The sequence below is a fragment of the Ceratosolen solmsi genome, unplaced genomic scaffold (genome assembly GCF_000503995.2).
Source record: "Ceratosolen solmsi marchali unplaced genomic scaffold, CerSol_1.0 scaffold39, whole genome shotgun sequence".
Taxonomy (NCBI): Eukaryota; Metazoa; Arthropoda; class Insecta; order Hymenoptera; family Agaonidae; genus Ceratosolen; species Ceratosolen solmsi.
Window position 1 is genome coordinate 2398623 of NW_011948433.1, and position 23682 is coordinate 2422304.

The following is a 23682-nucleotide window of genomic DNA, read 5'->3' on the forward strand; positions in this document are numbered from 1 at the left end:
GCAACGGCGTTCGACTTTCGGCATTCGTCAGTCCAGGAGTCGGGTGCCAAGCCGGGCGACACAAATGTCGGCTTCCTTGGCCCCGTGACGACAGCTCGCGAGCTTTTGTCGCGGCGGCAGCACTTTTTCACTCCCCTCGGGGCTGCTCGCTCGTGCATCGCTATCGCAATTGCCGTCTCCTCGCGATTTTTCGCTAGCCTTCCTCCATTCGTCCCCCTTCGCCCCTCCCACCAGACCAATCCCATCCCATAGCGTACCGCTCTTTGTTTTGTTTTATATTGCGAGCTGAGTTGCACGTGAGCGGCATCGGAATATAACCGCCGCCGCGTCAGCAGAATTTCCCATCGCTCGGAGTTTTTTCGAGATTGGCTCCTTCGCGCGAGCACGGATCTCTGTATGCGCGGACTCCTGACGCGTTTACCAACACCTTCGAGTCACTGCATACACGTAGGGCTGCATGGGGGCCCCAGTCGTCCCTTAACGTCCGCCTACACTTGGACGCGCCGGCTGAAGATAATGGCTCGGCAATTATACGACGACTTTGACGATATTTAACGGTGCGCCTCTAGCGAGATTTATTTCACGGCCGCGTATTGATTTTTGCGGCTTCGCGACCTGTCCGCGTGCAACGTACGAATTTGCCAGTTGGAATTAACCTTGTGATTACATTAATTTTCATCGGCGCGGCTTCTGCCTATTATGGATGATGGGTGCCCTTTTCCGAGGTCGGGCATGGAAAAGGTTCTTTAATTGGCAAACGTTCTTCGTCGACAGGTACTTTCGCCCACCGGCTAATAAATAATTTATAAAAGTTTTATCAAGGAGTTGGAGTAATGCAACTTGGCTTGCATTTTCGTATTTTTGGAGTACTTTTATAAAATTACTCAGCACACCTCTAAATGTGTACTTTCTGCCTTCCATTTACTAAGCGACTTCTAGGTATTTTTTGTTTGTTTATTTTTGTTTTTGTTTGTTTTGTTGTTGTTTTTTTTTTGTTTTTACTTTTTTACCAAGTATCTTTTAAATGCACTCTTTTTAGTGTATTTAAGCTCATTTATGCTCATACGGGCAAAAATGAGTAAAAGACTGACAATTGAAGGCTTTCCTTTGTGAGCTAATTACCCTATATTATGGATACTTAAAGCATACTTTTAATTTAAGGTAAAACATCTAAATTACGAGAATTCCTTGTTTGTTACAAAGAAATTTGTTTAAACGGCCTTTTTTTTCTTTTCTTTTTCATTACGTTTCTTAAAAATACGCTAGATATTTAAAATTTATTGACTGGAAAAATCGTTTTTACATATTAGAGGCATAAATAAAATAAAAAATAAAGTACAAATTATTTGGTAAAAAGATTTTTTTTTCATTTATCTTTTCATAACTTTATCCATCAAATGATTAAGATTGCAGTTTTAAGGCTAGATAATAGCGCTGCTGAGATTTTCAAAAGATCGTAAAAGCGCTATAACTGTAGATTCCGTTATACTCTCGGGAAAACATAGAATCTCTATTATTATCAAGGAATATAAAAGAAGGATGAATACAAAAATCAATGTTTTTAACTGATAAGATAATTATATGAAAATTTGATAAGGCATTTTTATTGCTCTTAGTACATAAAAGTTCATGTAACATAACTATCTTGACATATTGATATAGCAATAAATTTATTTTAAAAGATATTCGAGTAAAACATTTTCAATTTGAAAAATTAATTGTTTTCTTACTCACCGTGGCATGGCATTGAATAATATTACTTTTCAATAAAGAATTATTTAAATATTGAATTACAGAATAGGATTAACGGGTTTCCTTAAAAATGTACGCGTCACTTTTATTCCGTTAATTTTATGAGTCAGAATCAATCAAGTGGCATACTTGACTATAGAAATTGGAACAAACAGGCGAATTGTCTTATTCGCCAATTTGATTCGCATAATTTTTTATTGCTTTTGTTTTTGTTTTTTTACCCTCTTATCAAAATAATTAGAGAGAAAAAGAATGAACACATATAAGCATTATTGAAATATATATATATATATATAAATAAATGTTTTTTTAATCGATTAAAGAAAACGTTTAATAAAGTAATAGGCTTATGTAGGGGAGGCATATTTAATTGCAATATTAATAAAAATCTGATATGAAAGGGTCGGCTACGATAGAAATTTAATATACGCGTGGCTTTGAGTATAAGAGGGAGACAGGTAGTGTTGGTGGACCGGAATCCCGGTACAGATATGAGAATCAGTGACGGTGTAAGCGTGTGAGTCGGCAGCACTCAGGATTTCGCTGCGTAGCGAATTGTTGATAGCGGCCGCGAATAACGAATCGAATGCAATAAGTAAAAATGCCTCTATTTGATTTCAGTACTTATTACATTACGTTATATTTGCGCTCGTTGCCTTCTATCATTTAGAATTTTATTTTGTCCCCGGGTTACATATCTATCCATTTGAATTAAATGTTTGCCTTTCCATAAAAGGCCCGCCCATTCATTGTTCAATATATATGTAGATAAGCTCCTGAAATCTTACTTTATTTCCCTTATTTTTGCGGATAAACAAATATCTGTATATTTATACCTAACGCTATTTCAGTATTTTATAAATACGGTTATTAAGTTATATTTATCGAGGGTACGGCAATAATTAGAGGGCGTATTGTATTCATTGGAATCGTAGGCATTTGATCAAGATTATTATCCAGCTGGTGCTACGCTCGGCTAGGGAGAGAGAGAGAGAGAGAGAGAGAGAGAGAGAGAGAAACGAAACTATGCAATCACGTAGCTAGATAGGCGGGAGAAAAGCATTGTTAAAGGTCTTTGCTTATCCTGACTGAATGTTTACATCTAGGCATTGTCATTGTCGCGATCCGTGAATGTGAAATGCGAAAAATCCTGTCAAATGCTCGAGTATGGCCCATTGGAAGTAACCATGTCCCAATTAAGTCATCAGCCATCCGCGGCTAATGGCTCCCATGGACCCGTGGCACAATCCGTGTAAGCCTAACGACTCGTTTCTCTGCTTTCAGAGTGCACCGAGCGAATGGCAGTGATAGGGTCGAGGTCGCACTAGTGCAGAGCGAGGATCTCAGGAGTTGGTCCCGCGGTGGCCATGAGGCAGGTGGTTGTCCTCGAGCCCGCCGGCGGCGTTCTCGTAATCCGGCAGCATCCGCTCGGCACCTCGGCCATCCCCGGCAATGCCCTTGAGACCGTTGTCGGTCAGCATCAGCAGCAGCAGCAGCAGCAGCAGCAGCAGCAGCAGCAGCAGCAGCAGCAGCAGCAGCAGCAGCAGCAGCAGCAGCAGCAGCAGCAGCAGCAGCAGCAGCAGCAGCAGCAGCAGCAGCAGCAGCAGCAGCAGCAGCAGCAGCAGCAGCAGCAGCAGCAGCAGCAGCAGCAGCAGCAGCAGCAGCAGCAGCAGCAGCAGCAGCAGCAGCAGCAGCAGCAGCAGCAGCAGCAGCAGCAGCAGCAGCAGCAGCAGCAGCAGCAGCAGCAGCAGCAGCAGCAGCAGCAGCAGCAGCAGCAGCAGCAGCAGCAGCAGCAGCAGCAGCAGCAGCAGCAGCAGCAGCAGCAGCAGCAGCAGCAGCAGCAGCAGCAGCAGCAGCAGCAGCAGCAGCAGCAGCAGCAGCAGCAGCAGCAGCAGCAGCAGCAGCAGCAGCAGCAGCAGCAGCAGCAGCAGCAGCAGCAGCAGCAGCAGCAGCAGCAGCAGCAGCAGCAGCAGCAGCAGCAGCAGCAGCAGCAGCAGCAGCAGCAGCAGCAGCAGCAGCAGCGGCAGCAGCAACAGCAGCAGCAGCGGGTCAACCAGGCCGCCGACCACAATCAGAACAGGATCGTCGTTGTGCGTTCGTCGGTACGTGTTCCTGGGCGGTGGTTCCGATGGGAGATTGCACCGTGTCCGTAGCATAGTACATGGGACCTTTGCGGTCGAACACGGGTGATCCTTGGACTTTGAAGGGGTCGCGAGGTCGGCTGGGGACATCGACGGTTTGGCGAGCTATCGTGGGTGGGGGTGGGATTGAGGATGGGGGACAAGCTTTGACGTATGGATCGTATGTGGATTCGACAATGTTGTGCTCGCTTTTTTCTTTTCCGGACGTATATCACACGAGCTTTGGATCTCGCGTCCTGCATAGCTGGAAGTTTGGAAATTTATACGCGGGGGCCAGGGTTCGTAGGCACTTGGCGCTTGGAATTATTCCAACTTTCTCGTGTGTTAGGCACTTTTAGTGGAAAAAAATCATTAGCAAATTGTAAGCCCGAGCTATATCATATTAAAAAAAATCTACTCGTATAGCGTCTGCGTGGGCTTCATTAAAAGTCAACTTTTTAAATTTAGCGATGTCTTATTGTTAATAAAACGACCACGTGACTTTTCTGGAGTATATCGTTATACGTTATAATCCAATGATAATTACAAATATATTATGGATTTTGTAGAAATTGTTATGAGACACTTTATCGTTGTGAGCGCAAATTGTCTCTTCTTTCTTCACTTTAAATGCCTGATTGTCCTACGTGTCGCTACATTAGAAGTATCAAATCGTATGAAATTTTAATTAGCAGTACAACGCGAGAGTTCGAAATCTGTTTTATACAATTCGACACTTATAGTTCAATTAATAAATCCGTTATGACAGATATTAACTTATAACACCTCGAATCTTCTACCAATTCCTTAATTTTAAGGCTACTTATGTAATTTGATAGTTGCAATACTTGTAAATCCAAGGACAATGCAAATTTAATAATGCAAATTAATTATACGTGTTATAGCAGCACCTCATTAGTTACAAAGTCTCCGGCAGGATAATCGTGAAAAGCATGCTCTCTCTCCCCCTTTACCCCACCGATTTTTCACCTCTATTTACGAACTAAAGCCCCATGATAATCCCATTAGACGGGATAATTAAAAAGAATGTCTACGTGACGAGATCAATGCCGGCTGACCTGTGACGCGTACGCGCCGCGGCATAATTCACTTGTCTGCCGACTAATGAGCGGCCCTTGCGCCACTACGCGCGCTCGCGTAATTGCGTTATGTGACTTCCTTCATGTAAAATTCGTAGGCGGCGACGTCGGCGGAGGGCAGCCCCAACGCCCGCGGCATCGGCCTCAATGGAAATGTCGTGGCCGCCGCCACACCGACCCCCAGCCCCCCGTCCGGGACCACGGGAGCGAAACATCTGCGACCTGGAGTCAACGAAGCTAAGCGCGAGGAGGCTGTCGATCGGCTAAACCGGCTCAACAAGGACGACTGCGAGCTCAAAACGGAGCTCCTTAGCACCGACGCCTTGCTCACTGGTTAGTTATATTTCTTTTTTTTTCTCTATTCTTGTCCAGCTGACTGCCCTGCTACTGACATTTTTATACTTTAATGGAAAAAAGGAGTTTTTCCATGACCCGTGTGCTACTGATTTCCCTTTTTTATTTATTATTTTTTTTTATTTTTTAACAACACGAGACAGCAATTTTATGTTCAAGCTGCACTCCATTATATGATTGTGTCTGATGTAAATAGAAAGTGAAATCAATTTTGCATTTTGCATTGTTAAATATTTCGAAATTCTGTTAGATAGAATCCCTGTTGGCACAATTTTCAGTATTTAAAACAGTGCTCCTTTAAATGTACTTTAATTCTTACATTGTCTAAATCGAAGGACTCTGTTTGAAAAATATTGTTTCTTTAATGAAGTTTGTTAAGCTCTTACAATTCGGTGTAATAAGCACTTTCATATTATAATCTGTAAATTCAATTCTAAGAATATCACCAGCTTTTCGGCCAATTTTATTTTGCATCAAATATAATGTAAGCAATATTTACTAAAGGAGAAATAACATAAATAATTAATAGTATATTATTTAAGCATATGACTGAGAATACAATTTACAGTTTAAGAAAGAGAATATTTTTATCTTATAATGAATTATGAATTTAAATGCTGCATATATATATATATATATATATATATGTGTATTACCAATTACTTAGTTTAGTCAATCCAATAATTTTGAGCAATTGATTCACATTAATGAATTTATATTCGAATATCGTTTATGTACTTAACTTTCGCCATTAATTAAAAGAAGATTGATTAAAGTTGAAGATACATATATGCACACACACACACACACACACACACACACACACACACACACACACACACACACACACACACACACACACACACACACAAATTAACGCAGATGCACATATATATACTAGTACATAAAATAACCCAATTCGCAAAGATGATTTATATAGATGCTGTGCTTTTATTAGTTTTTTTAATTTCCCAAGAGATTATTTTTAATACATAAATTTATTATAGGTGAAAAAGTATTGTAAGGGTAGCATTAGATTGTTACGATGTTTTGTAATTTCATTTGTATGAATTTAAGAGTTTACAGGGTAAATGATTTGTATGCTGACTGTTTCTACGTTCTCTGAACTTTAATATTTTCAATATTTACATATAAGTAAAACTGAAATAAATTTTTTGATAAATTTTTTGATGCGAAAAATGTATTTATGCAATTATAACTATACAATAATTTATTTTAAATATTTTTCAAAAGTAAAAGAAAAAAAAGCCATTAATTAGCAATTTCTAATGTTAATAAGTATTGTAATTTGTCTGTAAAAAATTATTTCACAATTTAAAAATAATTAAGAACAAAATTACGCTTAATGGGTGGGGAAATGTACATTGCAATTAAATTTGAAGTTTGATACATGGAAAATAAAGCGCAAGATATATTTTTATTATTATGATGTGACCTCGATATGATACTTTTAGTTGTACTTTGGTAAATCACAAATAATAGATAACGATTTTGAAAATCAGTGATTTTTAAATGTTAAAATAGTTCTGAATGCTCTAACTTTTTAATAAATTTAACAGTCATATTGTATTTTGCTATGCATTTACATAATTGGTGATTCCAAAATATGTGTAATATCTACAATATACAATTATTTTTATAAAATCAAATTTATATTGGATTTTATAATTTCTAGCAAATTTTTTATCATTGAAATTTTTAAAATATTTTGTATATTTAAGTTATGTTGTAATATGATTTTTAATAATAGATAAAGATTTTTTGACATTCACAATTCGAAAAAATTTCGTGTAATACGCATACATGTATAGAGAACTTTATAAAATGTATTATTATATATATAAAGTTATACCAATAATAATATTTTAATGATGCAATATATATTCAATTTAAGCAAAAAGGAGGTGGAAATACGAATTATTTAAATAAATTTGTTTCATTGAAACTGTACGAATAAATAAATATTAATATTAATAAAAAAAAGAATTAAATAATAATAAAATAGCCGTTATGGTATAAGTTTATTATTTATAAAAGGTTGTTTATATTTTTAACGAATATATATGTAATAGAATATAGATATATGGTTAGAAGAAAATATGTAATGAATAAATTCGACATGAAATAATCATTGCTAAAACAAGCAGATTATTATTTCATGTTTCATAATTTTTCTTTAGACTCACTACATTCTATCCTGTTTATCATTATTACAATACAACGAATGACTCATTTCATTTATTGAAAGTGTAATATTTTTATTCCTGTTGTATATTTTATAATTTCGATGTATTTTATAATTTAAAATTTTTTATTTTTCAATATTAATAATATTTTATAATTCTCGGATATACATCATTAAAAAATGTATTAAAACATTTCCTTTACTAATGAATAAATCAAAATATAGGTTACTTTTCGAAAAGGAAATTTGAATAATTTTATATGAACCATTTTTTTTTTTTTTTTTTTTTCTTTAAATCAACTTAATTCCTTTGTGAAGTCTATAAACTATAGGATGTTCATTTTGACGTTAAAGCATTGAAGAGATTATAATATCTGAAAACTACTTAGTATAAAGAAAAGTAAATATAGAATAAATTTAAATATTATCATATAATCCTAAGATAAATCAAGTATTTTACTACCGAAAATCGGGGTAAAGTGGTTCATGTAAGAAGAAGTAGCTGACCCGAAAAATTTATACTTAAAAATTCGATATCATGTGCTGTAGTCATCAAAAATAAAAAAAAAAGGACGTTTCATTTCTCATGGATATTAAACTAACTTTTTAGGACTATTTTGTACATATTTATTACGAGGTTTAAATGACACTACAATTTACATATAAGAGTTGTACATGCATTCTTTATTTACATTCCCTAAGTAATTTGGGCTTAGTTTTCATGGTATAAGTTAGTCAAATTTACGCATATGTTCGAAATTTATTATATAATTTGCTGTAATTGGAAGTGCAGTATTTTTTATTGTTACGTCAAAGATACATTTTTACTTAAAGTATAAAGATTTTAGAGTGAATCAAATTATGGTGTTACGCTATATATAAAGATAGGCTATGTAGGTGTATAAGAATATATATAATTAAATGTATGAGAAAAAAGCGAAACATTATTTAGTATTTAAACAGTATTTGCAATTAATAGCAAGGAAACCGCATTATCTAGTCATATAATCAATTTTAGATTTCAATTTTTCATTAAATTTCTTCGACATTTGAAACACATTGCTGTTACACTGAAAATTTATCGGGAATTGTTACAGTGAGATTGAATATTTTTATGTTAACATTTATGCATGTATTTATTTACTTAAGCATTTGTTTGAAAATATGCAAAGTATTACAGAAGTTTAAATCGAATGTATGAATTATTTTGGAAAACAGATATGGAAAACAGTAAAAAGTTAATTTTATTACTCCCTTAGTGCTCAATACATGTAAAATCAATGAAAATTATGCATCGAGACTTTAAGATAAACGTTGATTTTTTCATAAATAAGTATGTTTTAAAATAAAACAATGAATCAATTGTCTTTACATAATATGGGTGCAATTGAATTCGTTATAAATATATAAAAAAAAAAAAGAAAAAGTAACGGCTGTAAGAGAGGTAGAATGAATAAAAGGGTTATGCCTGTATATTTTGAGTATTAAAATTTAATTTCATGCCGTTAAAAATATAATAATGTGGCCCTATTTATACTTGTTTATTGTACTTTTATTAAAAATATAATAATAAAATAATAGTAGTATTTAGTTTATTTTCTAATGTCATTTGCTAACAATTACGATGTAAAATAAATTCAGAAAATTATTTAAGGTATTAATAATAAAAATTGAAAACATATTATTTTATGAAATTTTTTTTTTTTAATATTTTGCATAATATATTCCCTGTCAAGTAAATTTTTTGTATAAGACGACAATTTTAATCTTATAAAATTGAATTTTCATAAACAGTTTTGTAATAAAATGTCAACAGTTTAAAGTAGAAAATGTTTATTTGCTTTTCAAAAATATTCAATTGGACAAGCTTCGACTTTTCACAATGACGCACTACACACATTTTATGCTGTTTCCGCGAATAATCTCAAAGAGTTTTTATATAGTCTACCTTACGTATACAATCATTCCTCTGGCCTTTATCCTGCCATTTTATTTGTGTTATATAATATATATATATTTTTTTTTTAATGTTTTTTCTTTGATCATAAATATTTCTGTAACGTAATTGCAATTGCTTTTATAATGTAATGCGTAATAATAAATTTATAGATACTTTTTTTTGTTCGAACGAAATCAGCTGCTGTAATACACAATGGAAATCAAATTAGCTTGATAAAAATCACTTGAAATGTTTCAAAATTTTTCAAAAAATGTTCTCCATTTCTTATCGTAATGGCCTTCCATTATCACATAAATATTCAAACGTATAATTTATATAAATTCATAAGTATATTTGACAATAGACGAAGATCGATAAATATTTGCTCATCTCTCCTTTAATTGCAATTCTCTTATACAACTATGCTCATGAACAAAAGGGCGTTTCACTTAGTGCAACAAAATATTCAAGTGAACCCAGTTTCGGAGGGCAAATTTATCGACTCTTTGTAACGGTGGGCGTGTGAAAACACGGAGGAATGCTGGAATCTCGAATAATCAGCCCTCATAAAATTATCCGATTCAAAAGTCGCATAATGGTGGGCTGGGATGTGAGAGGGTGGATGGGGTGGGTGGGTTGGAGGGGGCGTGCTTCGCCCTCGCGAGTAATCGATTTCTAACGAGACCGCAATCCACTCCAATTTCGAATGGTCGCGATTGCGAGGCGTCGGCGGTGCCGAAGCCGTTCTCGGTCAATGCAAACGTCAAACCAAAATATAAAGGTGCGACTGATTCCAGTGGCGAGTAAAATAAACGGGATATAAAAGGTCACGTGGACTCATGCACTTTTCGGGCTTTTTTTTTTTTTTTTTAAACGGTCGGACGTTGACGCGGGGCCTGTTTCTACTTTTTCTTTAACTGCATTTCTTAATAAGCCTTTCATTTATCTGATTTATTCGATCCATTCACTCCTGCTATTTTTCATTTCTTTTATATTTATAAAACTCAATTTTATAAAAAGCACTGGCAAAAGTATCTTTTTCACTTCGCTATCGAAAAGTTTTCATCACCCGTTATTCGTGCTTACATTTCTACTCTTTTGAACTTATATGCACTTATTCAAGGTCGAAGAATTTTTCGTGCACTAATCGCTAATGATATATACTTTAAGCTAGTTGAAACACGAAGTTGATTACTTGATAAGAATTCAGAATTCTTACTTTCTCTGTTCATTCGAAAATTGTGTCTTACTTATTAAGATTTTATATTAATAATTTATGTTCTCGTGCGAGACATCATTAAACAAAAAAAGAAAAAAAAAGAATAGAAAGTTATAATTATTTATATAATTAACCTAATCAGTATTTTCACTTTAATTAATATAATAAATATTTTTTTCTCATAATTTGCATATATTTAAGGAGGCAAATATTTAATTTATTCCGTAAATAAAGTAATTTTTATTTACATGCAACTTTTACTTGAACGTGAATTTTATATTTTGAATATAAATTAAGATATTGAATAGAATTGAGTTTTAAACATTAATTTTCAGATAGAATTATAATAACTATTTGTAGTTTTATAATTAGGTTAACGAGATTCTTAAGAATTTGTATTCTGAATTGTATCAAGTTTGAAGTCGAAACTTGTATAAAATAAAATCTGTAAGCGAAGTTAATGTTAAGTTAAAGTAATATAAGTTAAAAATTTATATTAATATTATATAAAATTTCTCTATTACCAATGACAAAAGTATTATTTAATTAATTTTATTATAATAGAGGGAATCATATTTTTTTATATATATTGTGATTCTATCGATCATGAAGTACTAGAAATTAATATTTCAGAGATGCATTTGAATAAAAATGATTATACGCTATTGATTAATAAAAAAGTACAACGTTGTGAAATATAAAAAGTCAAAAATAAATGTTATAATCTAAACAATATTTAGTGTGATCAATTGTTGAAAGTGCAGAAAAAAAGCAGAGAAACGTACTTAAACAATAATAAATAGTTTTAATGTAGTCAGCTATTCTCTTATAGTACTAGAAATTAATTAGCTAGTGGGAAATTATACTATAGTAATTATTAGTGTTCTCTTTGTCCTTAATACTTAAATAGTAGCCTTTTTCATTAGAGTAGTATAAATTTTCTGTTACCTCTTTTAAAATTCAATATTTTTAATTATTTTATAGCGCACCTTGTATTTTCGCGTTTAGTTCCTTTTGTGTATATAAATACACACACACACACACACACACACACACACACACACACACACACACATTTTATATATAATTTGATATAGAATATATTTCATAAGTTAATACTCTATTAAATTTACTGGAAAAAGGGAAGTTTTGGTTGCGTTTAATACAAGTAAGAAAAGAGTGTTACATGATAAGTGAATCGACAATTTATAATAATAAAGTAAAACTGCAGTGTAAGAGAAGATAGAGAAAAAATATAGATATTGTAAGGAATCAAGAGAAAGAATATAGAAGGAAGATTTGTTGAATGATAATCCACTAAAAGACAGGATATATTTTTCAGCACTTCAACAAATAAATTGCAGGATCCGAAATATTAGTTTTTTAGAATTTCAAGGTTTTTGCTTTTATCATATTGAATGACATGGTAAGAGTATCAATAATTTTACAAATAGCAGATTATACAGTAGAAAAATGAATTTAGAAGATTAAAAAATCTAACTTTATGAATGATATAACTATTTTATGCATTGGAGGTTTTATAATAACTTTATTTTCCATTAGTCTTCGTATTAATCGGCTATCCACTACTTATGCAATTCATCATTTTATTTTGATTGTTATTTATTTATACTGTGAAAAATTATAGGATGTTAAGTAATAGGACTAAAAGTACTCGATTAAAAGAGCGAATTATTAATGAATGAACTTCAATGACGAAAAAGTGAACGTAATAAATATTATTAAAGACTGTAGGCGAAGAAGTATTAAATGGGTAGTTATAAGCAAATGATTGGTAGCTTATAAATAAACAATGTGGAAGATTTGTTATATGCTGATTAAAGAATTCAACCTAAATAGTCTGTTAGTAGTGAAAGAACGTTAGAATACGGAGTATGAAATAGGATAAATTTTACAAAATGTCGCTGATGTATTAATTGGTACTAAATCTGAAAAAATCATTGACTGTAGGTTGCATACTTCTCGTTATGAGCCATGTAAACATTGGTAGGAAAAAATCGATAAGGCAAAACTACAATGCCGGAATAACTTAATTATAAACTATATATAAACTATATATTATAAGGCAGAATGGAAAACTATGTTATTGCATGTATTTTTAAACGGACTGAAGTGATGTAGACACGCATATACAAAATACGTAGATGGCATTGATTTGAAAATTTTATAGAGCATCGAAGATTCAAAATATTGGGTACCAAATATTAACGTAAAAACTTGAGTATGTAAAGTGTGTTAGGTGCACATGTGAATACTATATAAATACATTAGATAAATTATTATGTAAGGTAAGCAACAGCGAGATTTGAATTTATTTGGCATAAATGAGTTGTTTAAGCTGTAATTGATCGAAGATATTGATATTATTTAATTATAACATTCGTAACAATATATTATTAATAGATCGAGTGATGAGAAACGTTTGGATTACATAATGCAGTACAGAATGCATAATAAATACAGTTACGACAAGTGAAATACAACAATAATAATTGTCATCTCTTGGTAAAAAATTGATTGTTAAATATCGTTGTGCTGATGCTACTAAATTATTATCTGACTTTCATCACTTTGAAAACTTGTCAAGTTACATGACTTGTAATACTTTATTGTTGCTTATTTCGATGACACACGCAAAACTTCAACGTACGATTTAATAATAAACTCTTATGATTGTGTCAAAAAACAGTGTTTGTTTGTTCAGATCAAACTATTTGCTGATTGTAGTCCTGTCTTGTTTAATAAAATAATATTAAAGTTAAAGTATGAAAATACGAAGAGGCTTGGGAGGAAGTGTAGATTGAGCGTTATTTTTGTAAAACAATATAAAAAAATTATGTTTGATTTCATAAATAATTAAATCCAAAGATTCCAAATAATTTTCATTTTAAGGCATTTTCACTGTTACTAATTATTAACAAAGTCATATGTATTTTTTATATTTTACGATTACCTTTAGCAAGCATCTTTATTTAAATTTATGCGTTCAATATGCAAATTAGACATTGTAAAAGTATTACTAGTTGACAAAAAGTATATGCAACAACTATAAAGATAATAGACGTAAATTTAATAGTGTTTTTTAAGCTCGAAAAAGCTTTCGTTTTCGTCCTTTAATGAATACTAATGAAGAAGTATGGCACAACAGTAAATAGTTTTATCTCTAATATTATCCCCTCCCACCCCGCCCCTCCTTCTCGTCCACCTCCTTCCACCACAATGCGTTAATTACACCTCCATATTTACTTGCGAATAAAAATATAGTTGCTAATTTTTTTAAATAATCTTATTCCGGACAGGCTGATTTTTGTTAAGTCTTTATCCTATGGGAAATGGCGCGCGAGAAAACAGCGTCAGTAATAGGAAACAACATTGAGCTCCGCGGCCATCTGCTACACAATTCTACTCAAAAGCATACGTGATTTTGTAGGTTAATAGTATTCATCAGGATTCATTAGTATTCATCAGCTTATACAAGTGAAAAAGTAACGATGTTTTTGTTTTTCATAAAGAATGAATTAAATGTGAATTATTTCTAGATTAAATAAGATAATTATGTATGCGTACAATTAACGGCTATAATTAAATAAATTTTAGGTATCCCACTTGAGTTAGTGCAATATTATGTTCAATATTAGCGGTAATTAACCGTATTCTTCATCGCGGTAAAAGTCATTTCATAAAATATCGAAAAGTCTATTTGCTCTGCGAAGCATCATTTGTTATTTGTCATAAAAATTGAATTTTAATCGATTCGTTAATTCATGTTGATTTTCATCCATTTCACGTAGTACAAAGCCTAGATCAAGGGAATGACTTTTAATTTTAGAATTTATTAGTCGTTAGTAATGTTGCGTTGACATTAGTCGAAACTGTCCTGTAATTATCATTTTCTAACTAACATCGCCATAAGTTTTTTCGTTTAGCCTTTCGTTCGTTCGTTTTTTTTTCTTTCTTTCTTTCTTTTTTCATTTCCTTTAAGTCATTTTAGCAATGAATATATAATATGAATAGCTCCAAGTCAACTTAACAATATCATTCGAGACTGATTAAGACTTTCACGAGCAGTTGGCACTCGGCGTCTATTAAATGTAAGTCACGTTCATTGTTTATCGCTGAAATTAAATGCCCATTTATAGAATGAAAAAATTGCATCAAATTTTGTTCTTTATTGAAAATATTGATAATTGAAGGCGAATGATTTTTTATACAATAGCAAATAGGTCTTCGTAATCAATATGCGATATTGACTATGGCATTGTACTAATAGCGAGAATGTAAATCTAAATTTTATCACCCGATAATTCATTTAGATGAGAATAATGTTTTCACATATACGTGCAACATCATTATCACAATATAAAAGTATTTTAACCCGTTTCTGAAATAAAGTTTATTTATACTACATAGGCGCACACGTACACACGCATACACGCACACGCGCATACACGCACAACCCTCATAAACATATATACATTCGCGATAAGTGCTAAAGTTCTTTTATAATGTGCAATGTAAAATAAGTTTATAAAGTTAAATCCATACTATTTTTAATAATACAATAGGAATGCAAGGGCAAAATTTTGCGCTAAATTTATGTTTGGCATCACTGCATTCAACAAAACTGAAATTAGTTCTCGTAAGTAGTTTTAATCCAGTTACAACTATCTAACTCGTTTACTAGATTTTTTTAACACAACGTTATTGTGCAGATGACGAAAATTTTCCGCCTCTCTAAAATTTCGTAATGCTCGCGTTTATTTTAAACAAAGCATAAAATGGCCGCCAGCCACGTTTGCTCGTATATTTCCTGCAAAAAAAAAAAAAAAAAAAAAAAAAAAAAAAAAATAAAAACGAAAAAAAGAAAAAAAAGAACAAAAGAAAAAAATAAAGAAGAAAAAAAAAGACAAAAAAAAAATAGAAGTCATCCTTACACACAATCCTGACGAACTATCAATAAAGTATGTTCATTGAACTGCATGAGTCTAGCACTTGGACTGCACTACGGCGCATATATCCGGAGGGAAGCCTCGGGATTACAGAAGCTCGAGACGGTTGAAACTTCACAATCGGGAGGATCGGGCGTGATGCTCCCGTCTGCTCGTTCTTTCGTGAATATTAGGCCAAACGCGGCAGGTCGCGCGATTCCCCCCCCCCCCCCCCCCCCCCCCCCCCCCCAACTTTCCCCCCCTCTATCTCTCTGCATGCGACGCCCACCCACGCGCCCAACCCTCAGCCGCTCATCCTAACCGAGCTCTCGTGTAAGCCGACGGCTGCTGCGGTGGTGGCGGCCCTATACATTTCTACGCGGATAATTCCGTTCGCTGTAATTGGGATTATAGTTTACGATGCTTAACCGTGGGGCACGAGGGCCCGCGGCCCCCCAAATTTGGCTGCCCTCGCGATGCTTCGTTAGTTCCGCGCTTGTACAGGTAAAGCCAGCCCTGGATGTGTCTTTCTGCTCTTTAGTTGAGACGACTAGTAGCGGGCCAGTCGAGGGGATGGGACACGCGACCGAGATTTACGTGGCACTTATTGTACGGGCCCGCGAGCTTTCGAAGCTTGCGAGGCGTGTGCCCCCGAGTCAGCTTTTTACGAGCTGCTCGCGTGGCTGTGCTACTTTGCGACTCTTCCGTGTCAATTGCTCGGGCCACGCTATACTCCTGCTCGCGAGGACTCTGGCTGTGATTTCCGTGCCCTCCTGCCCCTCCATGGTGTATGCATGCGCACGTCAAGTGGCTGGGACGCAAGGATGTGTGACTTTTTCTTCTTCTACTTTCTCCTCTCTTCATCCTCCCTCGGTCTTTCTTTCCTTTCGTAAAATCGCTTCATTGCTTTATTGGTGGTAGGCTTTATTGGTTATCAGGAGATTCGCGCAGGATTCTCGCTTCCATTGCTACTTCTTTCTTACAACCCCGAGCTTACTTGATTATTATCCTATGATGGCTATTATCGAGCTGCGGGCTTTTTATTTGGGACGCTCGTTCGTTGCATTCTGCTGCTACATTATTGCTGTGACTTTCTACATTTTCGTTACTTCGTGTTATTTACACTGAGTTGCGCTCTCGATTAGCAAAAATTACTTTTTAACTTCTTTTAGAGCCGGAGGTCAAAAGCTCTAGACAAGAATCGTCTGCGATATAAAGAGATTTATGGCATGGCAATGTAGCTCTAATATAATACTTATTTGTTTAATAATATCGTTGAGAATGCCACGGTAGATTCGACATTTTCAACATTATAGGACCGACGTATAGAATTTCACGGCTACAAACACTTATCACATTATAATTCAGATAAACAATAAAAGCGCTATTATAATCTACAAAACTATAAATTAATAGAGTTATAGTCTATAATCCATACAAGTGGTAAGGTCAACAATAGTATATATATATATATATATATATATATATATATATATATATATATATATTTTTTTTTTTTTTTTATTTTTAGAGATATTATGAAAATTTGAATTTAATTTAAGGCAATAATTCTTTCGTCTTTAACGTTATACATAGTAGTAAAGTAACGGAATTCATAAGATTTTGAGCTTAAGAAAGCTCGATACTGTAACACATACCATATTAATATTATCGTGATTTCTCTCAATCAATATTTTAGAAAATTCCTTTTAACTGACGAAAATTCTCAAGTGTCTACTTCACACTCTATTATGTCGGTATTCTTCCGGGGCTTCAATATTGGAAAAACTGAAAATACAATGCTTACTGCCTGAATTTTTAGCGTGTCACCTTCATTCCTTCATTACATATTGAGGGAATTGAATCCCAAGCAATACACACATGTCGCGCTCTGGGGTTCTCCTTCTACACTATGCGGCCTATACGTCTGCGTCGTAAAAGTTTCTTTTCTTACTACTTTTATCGCTCAAACAAGTGTTACGCAAGATATACACGTACCGCTTAATAACACGCGATTAGGAGAGAGAGAGAGAGAGAGAGAGAGAGAGAGAGAAACGTAATAATAAAAACGAAGCAAGCTGAAGCACTTGTCTCGGTTATTATTCAGATGAAAGTCGCTTACAGCAGACTTGTTTCAAAGTTCGCCGGTTAGGAACATCTCTCAGGTTTCGCAGGCTCGGTCTCTCTGTCTTTTCCTTATACTTATCTGCCGCTGGTCTCTATTATTTAAATTGTAAATGAAGTCGATGGGGCCCGAGAGTTTCACCTCGGGAATAAAAAATGTTTGACTTGCATGAATTATCTTACATCGGTCTTTGCCTCCACCCGAAATGCAGCGGTGGAAGATGATCGATTTTATGCATAGTTGTGGGAAACTCTGGAGGAGCGAAAGGAACCGAAGGATGCGTGCATCGATCTGTGCCCCGATCGATTGAGATCGCGCACAAGAGAAGACTCTTCTGGCTTCCGGCCCCTTCTGCTTCTCTTTTCTTCGTTCTTTTTATAGTCGAACTTTATGATGCCTAAAAGCAGGTAAGGCGAGTAAATGAAACGAGGATACGACGTAAAAATTTGAAGAGAGTTGTAAAACCAGCACTCATACGTAAAACTTGAATATACTTCGTCTACGTAACTCGGAAAAACGTATTTATAAATAAATTATTTGCCCATAGTGTGGGATTATTTTATTCTAGCTGCACTTTCTTATCCATGTGATTCGAAATGTAAAATTTAACGTATTGATTGATTTGCTTACTTATACATGGTCATCGATTACAAATATTTATTTCAATACGTCCAATTGTTATGTAGGCGTGAAATCATATTATATTACTCGTATATTAAAAATATCAATAGTTATATACGCTGATAATTGTGCGTTATTTATTTAGTGACTAATTACACGAGATATGTGAAATTTATGGCATAAAAATTTCTCTTTAATGTTTGTATACTTCCCATATAATTTTGATTATTATTTTAAAACATTTTTCATTTTAAGCATGTAATTATCAGAGGGTTGGCGAGAATATGAGAATAGTCGATTTAATCCATATCGAACGATATAATTTCTATAATTTAGGTTTAATTTTTTTAATTTTACTTTCACCTCTCAGTATAAATAGCCTCATTTTTCGTAAGGAATTTTTAATAATAAATTTTAATTTCTTTAAAAGCATAATTATTCTTCTATATTTTCTATATATTAAATTAAAATTTGATCATAATATTAGCGTTGAATGTAATTGCTCTATTCAAAATTATTTTCTTAATAATAATTGTGCTTATTATTTAGAATATCGGGTAGTGTTTAATGTTTTTTAAACATTAAAAATATTTATTTAAAAAAATACTAACATAAATAGGAAAGCTTTAATGCTAAATGACATTATCTCTCACCTTCAATGGTTTAAACTTTATTTCCATTTCTTTTAACGTTATATAAACAATTTCAAATTCGTTAAATTTTAAGATTTTTAAAGGTTAAACGATCGATTTTTTAATGCTCCATACAATGGTTTCCATTACAAAAATAATTTTATCACACTTATTGATAATCCTCTATTGTTCATCCGAAAGTTTGTATTAATTTAGAATTGAAGAAAAAGAAAAAGAAAAAGAAAAAGAAAAAAAAAACGAGGGAAAAACTTAATGGCCATCAAATTGTAATAGACAAAGTATTGTACAGGCCTCATTGATTTTACCTTTTTCACTTTAACCACCTGCCGCGTGTACTAGCAGTCTAAGAAACGATAAAACAATCAAACTTGTGGGCCGAGTTAAGTCCCAATTAGAGGCAACGGGGGTAAAAGCTGAATCGTGGCCGGTCCGTTATATTGATTCGATATATATATATATCGGCAAAGCTGCGCTGGCTCGTCGTGCATTTCAAGTGGCCAAGAGCTGTAAAAAAAAAAAAAAGTGATATACATGAAGCCAGACACGTTCTCTTCTGTAGATAAAAGAAGTGCGACAGAATGAGTTTATTTAGACGGGCAGAGAGATAGAGAGGGAGTGAGAGGAATCGTAGATTTAAAAATTGTAGGCCACTCATTTTATAACTTGGACATACGCGATTGGTAGTAGATTCGATAAGATTAGATGTGACGATATGTGTGCAATGGTACTTTTTCGACTGTCTTTCAATTTTTCCATTCATATTGTATCAAAAATTTTTTACCATTATTTATGTCTACCGATGTTCTTGCGAAAATTTAATAACTTTCACCGGGGGGAGGGGGGAAGGTGAGTCGAATGGATATTATATTTTTAACCTTTCTGATATCTTCGTTTGTGAAATTATCATCAAAATTATGTACTTTAAATAATTATAGTATAGATGATTATATCACTACACAATTAACAATTATCAACATAAAATGATCATAAGTGGACTCTTAAGAAACAAAAAATAAATAAAGAATAATGAAATTATAAGTATTATTTCTTTTTTTTTTTATCAAAACATGAATAATAATGACAGCGGAGAATATTAAAGTATTGTGAAATTATAAAGTATAAATGTTTTTTCTAATATTATTATTCTGTAATTTAGTATAGCGCCTGATATTTCAGTTGAAACAAAGTTAAGTATTTAAACAAGTTAAATTGGGACAGATTCTTACGATAATAATAACATAGAATTTAAAAAATTAATTAAGCCTATGTTTTACATTAATGTTTGTAATAGATATTTTTTTATTATAAGAAGGCAGATGCGAAAATATGAAGTTTATTATTCTTTGTTCCGAATCAAACAGCAATTACCTCTCAAGATATCATTTAATGAATGATGTAATTTGAAAAAAAATACGTAGACCTTGGAGTTTAATTGCCCAAAGCGTGATGTATTTAAATTCTCTTCGCTCAGACTGGGTAACTAAAGCGAATCCTTTGTTCTACAGACAATGTAACTGTTTGAACTCGCGGTATCTCCGTAAGATCCTTAACGCGCTGTTAAGAACTTTACCAACAGTTTTAGATATATTTCTCACGAATGTGTACTTAATGCTCTTCAAGGACCTTTAGAAGTCTTATTTTTCGCCAACTATAAAAAAAAATCTAAAGATAATTTTAAAAACTTCTTTATAGTTTCCGAGAAAACAAGAACGAATTATTGAATTTTCTACAGTAAATGTTCTAGCCTTAGTAATGCTCCGATTTAAAGTACACTTATTTGAATGGTACTTTATTCATCAAGATGTAACGTATTTCTTTTCTTCCATAAGTAGAACTTGACTTGATATTTAATTTACCTTTACACGCATTCACAATTTTAAACTTAAAATAACATTTGAAATTTCCTATTTTTCAAGTGAATGGAGTTTTAGTAATTGAAGCCTACTTACATCGCAAAGTTTTATCATATTCTATTTAAGCAAATCAAAGACTTTACCCTATCATAAATACGCGCGATAACATTTTTATTTCAAAAACATGTTTAAAAAAGATTTTATATTATCTGCGTGAGTATAGTTTAACATCGATTCGGATCATTATGAAGTATTTCTATAGTTACACAAACGAATTTCGGTAAATTGCAATATAATTTCGCGAGAAAGTCACCGAAGCCGATAAAAATTGCTCGGAAATTGGATGTTGAACGCGTAACTATACACAGATTGCTGGTCTTACCACTTTCGATTCATTCTACTGAATTAACATCTATTTTCATCTTAATTTTAGTTTCAAGATTATCGATACTCAAATCTTTAATTATACTTAGATCAGATCAAAGTATTTACTTTAATTTATAATCCACGATTATAATATTCGATTTACTCACGCCATATTCAATAAATATACATGTAATGCAATAATGCTGTGCTCGCATATAACGAGTAAAAAATGTGTTTTAAAAAATATTATATAAATATAAAGTAATAAAGTATGGGAAGATAAGAGAAAATGTAAGCTTAATAGTAATATACGTTACTTACCATTTACTTGCTTAGTATACGCATTACTCGCATAAACTACAATGAGGTGTCGAAAATAGGTAGTGAAAATACGAGAGAGAGAGAGAGAATAATTAAAATGAAACTTCCTTGTCAACGTGTAACTTATGAGAATAAGATATAATGTGGTAGAAGGAGTAGATATAATAAAGGAACGAGCGAATGAATAACCTTCTGGAGGGTCGAAGAAGCTATTCGATTTACTTAATCTGGAGAAAGCGGATCGTCCGTCGGGGGCAGGAGGTACGGGGGTAGGAGAGGGTGGCTGAATGTGTACATAAGCTCGCTCGCGCACAAGGGTCGAGTCAAATAATCGATAAAAATTCATTGGCTCGCCTCGCTAGGTATATTGGTGCGTAAGTAGGCTATCCCGATGCTATAGCTAAAGCATCGTGCGATTCGCCAACACGTGGCACTCTGTCAACAGATTTTCAATCGAGACACCTGGTGAAGCTGACGACACCTATCGACACTGACAACTTTTCTGCGCTCACGCGATAATGATTTAATACATTTTTACGCACGTATAGACAGTGCTATTGATATTCTGGGAGTTTCTAATGGTCCTCCGAGGCATCGCTGGAGAAAGACTTTTGCGAGAATTGTATTGAACGTAAGGCAATAGAGGATGTAATTCGGTTAACTTACTTTGCACTATTCTAACGATGTAATACCAAAAACCATGTAATATTAAAATAAATAATCTTGCTTTTTCAATAATACACCGACGTCATTTTATTATTTTTCTATATTTTCGTAACGATAGGTAAAACATTTTGATATTATTGAAATGTAGACAATTCAATTACTCTTAATGAATTATAGAAATTTTGTTGTATTTGTAATATTTAATATATATAATATATAAACTGTGAATTTTCATATATTAAAATAAAAAAATATTATTTATGAATGTCGTTCGATTTTTCAAAATTATTAAAAGCTTATATGCGAAAATTACTATTTGAACTTTTGAAATAAAAAGCAGTATTACTTCTTTGCTACTTGCATTTCTTTTTTACTGTTTAAAAGTATTTTTGAAATACTTTATTCTAACTTCTTACATAAGTACTTTGTTAGAAAATCTAATTTTATGAATTCAAAGTACAAGAGAAAGTTATAATCTTATATTACATACGATTATTAGGAAATCGGTATGGGTATAGTTTCAAAATATTTGAAAATGTAATCGAGCTTTTTTTAAGATAAATTGATAATTACTTACGAGATATCGCGCTTTAATTTTAAACGAATATATATATATATATATATATATATTATGTTTTACGAGGAAAAAAATTATTTCAAGAACTACGATCTTATAGACAAGTCGTTATCAAGTATTTTATTAGTTATATAGTTAAAAAATGTTCTGTATACTTTCTCTATTACAATCGAATGAGGAGACTAAATTTAATGAAATTATAAAATATTGCTCGTGATATATATAAGTAATCATTATTTTCTATTTATGAATTTTATAAAAAGTACTATTAATTTTTTGCATATTAAATGTTTCTCCCGCACTCCACCACACCTAGCCTTTTATCCGAAATTTTTCAGTTTCGAATTAAAAACTATTTCTAATCCAATAATCCATTTTTGACGAGAGCATTATATAAGCGCCATTACTTTTGAATACTCGATACACACATGCAATTAATAACGTAACAAAGTTTAAAATGTAATCGGCCGTAACGTCGCGAGTCGCTTAAAAAGCCACATTTGTAATGGCGGCAGAGTCTCAAATTGGCCTCGGGGGTCATTACTTTGCGAATAAACGCAATCTAGCAAAAGAAAGGGGACCGATATCTTCACTACAGTTCTGGTAATCCATTGGGTTTCCGCTTGGTAGTATTCATGCCATACATATTGCGACGCCACGAAAATTTGGTGGGCAACGTAAGTCACATGTATATCTCTCTCTCTCTCTCTCTCTCTCTCTCTCTCATGTTAGTATTAAACCATACGCGAGCTTGCACGGCTGCTGCCACGTACACATGCAAGCTGCAGACGCGCGACCTTTATGCCTCGCCATCCCAGTGTATCCTCGGATCCCGAGCCTCTTCTCCGGCCGTTATGCCGT

At 33.3% G+C, this 23682-nt stretch overlaps 1 long non-coding RNA gene across 1 annotated transcript in view; it reads left to right on the forward strand.

Moving 5' to 3' along the window:
- Positions 1-3792: 3792 nt before the first annotated feature.
- The window catches only part of LOC105364557 (uncharacterized), a 45766-nt gene continuing 25876 nt past the window's right edge, over positions 3793-23682 (forward strand). Inside the window, exons 1-2 of the long non-coding RNA XR_912956.1 lie at positions 3793-3854; positions 5071-5305. This is a non-coding gene — a long non-coding RNA (uncharacterized LOC105364557). The remainder of the gene's footprint in view (positions 3855-5070; positions 5306-23682) is intronic.